This window comes from Felis catus, chromosome C2, assembly GCF_018350175.1.
Source record: "Felis catus isolate Fca126 chromosome C2, F.catus_Fca126_mat1.0, whole genome shotgun sequence".
NCBI classification, from domain to species: Eukaryota; Metazoa; Chordata; class Mammalia; order Carnivora; family Felidae; genus Felis; species Felis catus.
Window position 1 is genome coordinate 59544750 of NC_058376.1, and position 6077 is coordinate 59550826.

Consider the following 6077-nt stretch of genomic DNA (forward strand, 5'->3'; position numbering starts at 1 on the left):
TGGGGAGTAGATGGCACTGTACCAGGCTCACCTGTAATTCTGCCTGAACCATGCAATTTAGAGTTTAATTACATGCTGTCTTGCATTGTTTACTAATTGTTGCAGAGGTCAATCTTATACTTGCATTCATCATTCAGTCATCAAATATTTTGGAGCAACTGTGCACACTTCTTCTTTGGCAGCCCTTGTGATATTCAGCATGGAGAGGAAGGTAAATGGCCCACTAACGAGCAAATGAGGGCTAATTTTCCTAGTAATAAACTAATGAGTTTTTGTATTTATTTTCAAAATGTTTGGGGACATTCCCTTAATAAATAAAGACTTTATACATTCAATAGCTAGAATTTGAAAGTAGGAAGTTGGATCCAATATTTCACTTCTGACACCTCTGATCAAGATAAAAAGTGTTAATCCAAACATTAGCTTTGAGAATAGGAATGTATACAAAAGCCAGTTTACGAATTACTATTAATACTATGAATTTTAGTATCTAGCCTTTAATCTTAACTCCTACCTCAGAGCTGCATGCTCTTATGGTATACACTCCTTGGACTTTTCTATCAATTACAGTTTGTGAATTACCTTAGCTCTTTGAATGAACTTGGATGCCCTTAAAAAAATCATTCAGAAGCCCAGAAGAGATTCTTTAATAGCTTAACAAAATTCAAGCATCTTCTAAATATGCTTTTCTTACCCCACTAAGTAGCCTATACCTCATGAAACAGTTATAGGAAATGTCATACTGGAAAAACTTCAGGGTTAGGAATTAGTACCACCAATTAGTTATTGGGGATCTTAGGCAAGTTACTTAATTGTTCATATCTGTAAAATGGGCTGTTGTGGAGATTCAAGGTCATATGTACACACGAATCAAGCACAGAGGCTGTGAGAGGTAGTAAATGTTACCTTATTTCTCAAGGGGTTGTTGGAAAGATTAAATAAGATCATAAATATAACTGAGCTCACACCCTAAGCAATTATTGTTCAGCTTTTCCCACTTGAGTGCTGTCTCCAGTGTAGTGAATATTTGGCAGCTGTTTTCTTTATCTGGTTAGTGCAGTCACCCAAACTGGATAATTCAATCAGGTCTCCACTTGGGGCCTTGTGTCTGATGATCTCATTGTTGTTGAGATCTGAGAGATGAAAATGTACATTGGAGCCACTAGAGGACAATTTTGCAATACCAACCAAAAGTGTTTAAAATGTTATTTCTGTTGATCCAAAGTGCCTCCTCATAGGAATTCACCCTTAGGAAATAATCAGAATTATAAATAAAGATTTATGACAAGATGTTTAGTTAACTGTGATGCATTATAATAATAAAAATGGAAACAATCTAAATATATGACAATAGGATAGTGGTTGAATAAATAACAATGTCTCTCTTTGGTGGGATAGTACACAGCTGTTAAAGCTGAACTTTGGAGAAGATTTAATCATATAGACCATTAAAGTTTATTTATCTATGTATTTAATTTATTTTAAAGTTTATTTTTTATTTATATTGAGAGAGAGAGAGAACATAAGTACAAGCAAGGGAAGGGCAGAGAGGGAGAGAGAGAGAGAGAGAGAGAGAGAGAGAGAGAGAGAGGGAGGGAGAGAGAATCACAAGCAGGCTCTGCACTGTCAGTGCAGAGTCTGATGCGGGGCTCAAACTCATGAACCAGAGATCATGACCTCAACCAAAGTCAAGAGTCAGTTGCTTACCTGACTGAGCCATCCTGGAACCCCTAGAATTTAAATTTAAAAAGTAGGATAACAACTTTTATATACAATAAACACAATTTTGTAAAATACGAAAGTACCAGATAAATCAACAGCAAAACTGGCTCCTGCTTAAATTACCAAATGCATTTAAAAAAAGTATAAAATGTTGAATACAGGTATCTTTTATGTTGCCTTTTAAATATCTTCCAATTCTGATCAATTAGAATCATATACTCAGTATAGAAAAGTATGTATTTGTATTGATGAGGGAAAAAAGAAAAAGAAAAACAAGAGAGAAAAATGACCAGAAAAAATACCTCACTCTGTTAACGGGGTTATCCCTAGGTAGTGGGTTTAAGATGATTTTCCCCCTTCTTTGTGCTTTTCTGTATTTTCCAAATTTTCTTCAATGAACATAGGTTTATACTCAGGAAGACAGATTTATATTAAAAGAGGGGAAATTATCACATTTGTCTACAAATTAGTCCCTATTTGTCTACATCTTAGTAATTTTTTCAGTACAATCCTCTCCAGATATGCTTCACAACCTAGGAGTTCTCTGTTTGTACGTTAACGGGTAGAGAGTCTGTAGCACACTGCAGAGGAACACCCCTCTCTTGATGTCGCTCGATGGGATTCCTTCTAGTCCGCTCTGAACAGTCTTAGCCATATAGTGACTTATATAGAGACAGTACTATACAGATACAGATACTGTATATAGATATAGTCCCTGCCTGCTTCTCCCCAACATAATAAGTGTGATGATCACTTTCATGCTAAATGAAAGTGATGGAGGCCAGAAAGCCCGCAAGAAAGCAAGATGCCAAAGGGAAATCACCATGAACGGACTGGAGAGTAGCAGAAAGCACCTTACGCGGCCCAGACTCTGTTTTGAGATGGCTGGGAGCTAGTGTTGGTGGGGAGGGTTAGCATAGGGAAACTAACAGAGAGGGGAGGAGAGAATTAGACAAGGAACTTGCTCCAGGCAAAGGGGGAGAGGTCAGAGATTCAATGTTCTTATAGGAATAATAATAATAAACATAATTATGTTAATACAAAGAACCATGAAAACAATGAACACTTCTTAGGTGCCAACAATGTGCGTGGTGCCACTACAGAATTAAACCCTCTCAGTTAAACTGTGATCTACATTCTGTCTAAACTCTGGGAAAGACAAGCAGCCATGTGAACAGCCTGGGATGGAAGGAAGTACAAGGGTCTTTATGCTGGTTCAATACTGTTGGTAGGGACTGTGATCTTCTCTGTTTTCTGCTGTGCTCTGACTTGTTGACTCAGAGCTCAGTGCGAGACCCAGAGAGGAGAATGGAGACTGCTAGGAGAAAGTCTGAGGAAGAAGACAATGTAAAGGGATAAGGGACATCTTTGGGATGTTGAGCAATGAAGAGTATGTATAGAAATATAGAAGAATCGATCTGAGAACTTCATGCATGGTGTTTGCATTGGAATCCCACAATGCCAGTGGAAATGGTACTACTTGGAGTCATCTTTGAAAAACAGATAGCTGGATACCCTGCCTGGGGCTAGGAGAGAGGGAGCATTCCAGTGCAGTGGAGGCTGCTGACCTATTCCCCTTGGGGAATTAAGAGTTGTGTATCCAGGGCGGACTCCAGGCCTTGTAGTCCTGAATTGTGCTACGGGAGGAGGACAATAAGAGTGGAAGCTAATGAGGTCATTGAGTGGGGAGAAAAACAGGTCTTGGAGAAAGCTTGGGGGAGAATGCTGGAGATTACAGGAGAAGAAAAATGAGGGAGGGGATTGGAGAAGAAAGAAGAGGAAAGAACACAGGTGCCCCCTTCAAAGAGGGAGCTCATTGTATTTTTCACCTTCTTGTTTGAAGGTGGATCATCCCGTTTTTCATTTTGCCACCAGGACAGGCCCAAGAATCCAGGCACACATTGTTGAAAGTACCAGATAAGTCAACAAAAGCCTGGCTGCCCGAATTACCAAATACATGGGGGGGGGGGGGGGGAAGCAGTACAGCATAGTGAATAAAATGTTTATGTTGCCCTTTCAAACACCTTTTGATTCGATTCTATTAAAGTCATAAACTCAGTGTAAAGTAGGTATTTTTACTGAGGCCCAGAGAGGCTTAAGGATATGGGACTTTATCAAAGTCACACGTGACTTCCTGACTCCCAGGGCAGCTCTCCTGCCAGAGGGGCAGCAGCACCCTCAGACTCCCACTCCTGGCCTGCGCGACCACCTCCGAGGCAGCTCCCTTCCCACGTTGGCACAGACCTGAGGTTCACTTTGAACAGATGCCTCAGCCTTTCTGGATCTTGGTTTCTTCAGCTGCAGCATAACGTATGGCCGCGAATGGCCCTACACCATCTCGGTTTGCATCCCTCAGCTGCTTGCCAGCAAGTCAGCCTATGTTTGACCTGCCCATTCCCTAGAACGGTGTCTTTAAAATGTGGCCCCAGAGCAGCAGCAGCAGTAGTATCACCTGGGAACTCACTAGAAATGCCAGTTCTCAGGCCCACCCCAGACCCTACGGAATCAGAAACCTGGGGGCGGGGCCCAGCAGTCTGTTTTAAGAAGCCTCCGGGAGGCTCTGATGCAGCTCAAGTTTGAGAACCGCTACTCTGAATTGTTTTCTGCCCAGCACTAAAGCGAGGGTTTGACACACTCCTGCACACACACACACACACACACACACACACAGAGGTAACCAACTTTTCTCTACCGCCACTATGCCTCCCTCCCCCACCCCGCCCCCCCACTCCCGCCTCCCCGGAATCCTTTCCCTGCTTCATCATCCTGGGATGATGAATGGAGGTCAGGGCAGGGCGCTGTCAACGCAGGACGCTGCAATCCCTCGCTACCAACCCCACCCGGTGGGTCGTGGGTCGGCGTATGTGGCGTTGGGGCTTCCCCCAAAACTGGTTTCTTTATCATTTCTTGACAACCACTGCCCCACTTGGGGGGTGGGGGCGGGGCGTTTAATAACAAAGTTTGCTTTTAATGATTTATCCAATAGTTTGCAGAATGCTTGCTTTTACTGACTTATCCAATAGTTTGCAGAATGAAGACTATTGAGAGAGGGGTGTCAGAAAAAGTCTTGGAGAGAAATGCCTGGGGGAGAGAAGAGAAAGATAGCATATGAGAGCAAGGGTCTGAGGTGAAGCTAAAGAGAAAATGAGGGTTCGGGGGTGGGGGGTGGAAGGAAGGCACAGGACATTGCTCTTGGAATGGGAAAGAGAGACGTCGGGGAAGAGCTCCGGGCTGGAGCTCAACAGAAAGAAAATGGGCGTTAGGAGAAAAACTGAGTTTGGGGGACTTTTTTTTTTCCAGCTTCCTTTCCTTTCCAAGAGTTTTTCTCTGCTCCATTTTGCTCCTCCCCCTCCTCCCCGCCTCCTCTGCTCCCCCTCCTTCCCCGCCTCGCGCGGCAATGGGAGGCTCCTAGGCAGGAGAAGCAAAAGAAGGAATTGTTTGCGAGTTCAGTCATCCAAAAAAGCTTCTTCCATATGGAGGGACCGGGTGCGCCGGGCGCGGCGTCCCCTGCCTTGTCCTCCTGCTGCTGCCGCCGCCGCCGCCGCGACCCCCGCTTCCTGCCGCAGGGACCCTGAGCCCCGGCCCGCCGGTGTCAGCCTCCGGGCGCGCGCACGCACACTCACCCTTGCACACACACACACACACACACACACACACACACACTCACTCACGCCCGCCACAGACACACGCGCCCGCACGCGCCCTCCCTCCCCGGCCGGCAACTTCTCGGGCCGGGGCTCCTTTGTTGCTCCCGCGGCGGCCGCTCTCCGGTTTTGCGAGTCCTCTGGTGTCACCGTGCGGGTTGTGTGTCCTTTCGGCGCGGTGCTGTGCGGCTCCCTCCGCGCCGGCCACGCCGGCCCCAGACGCCGCTCGCCCTCCCCAGAAGCTGCCGCACCAGAGGTGAGTCACGTCGCGGAAGTTTGTTTTCTTTTCGCAAAAAGTTGTGTTCCTGGGTTGGTGGGGGCGGGGGTGCGGGAGGCGGCCGCAGGCCCGGCGAACCCCAGGGAGCGCCGTCGGCGGGAGCGGGTGCCCCGCGGGGGCTGCGGCCGAGGCGGGCGCGCGGGGCGCGGGGACGCAGGAGTTGGGGCGAGACGGGCCGCGGGACTGCCGCAACCCGGCCCGGGCAGCCGCATCTGGCTCCCTGCGGGGCGGTGTGGCCGTCGTTCCCGGAAGCCTGTCGGGTGGAAGCGGGGCCCGGACCGCCTCCGAAACTTGCCCCGAGGAGGCTTGACACCCGGCCTCCTGCTCCGGGAGCCGGGCGGCCACGGCGAGAAGCAGAAGCCGGTGGCCTGTCCGGCAGAGCGGGTCATCCTCTGGGCGTTGGCCAGGAACACCGAAACGAGGCGCCGAACGGA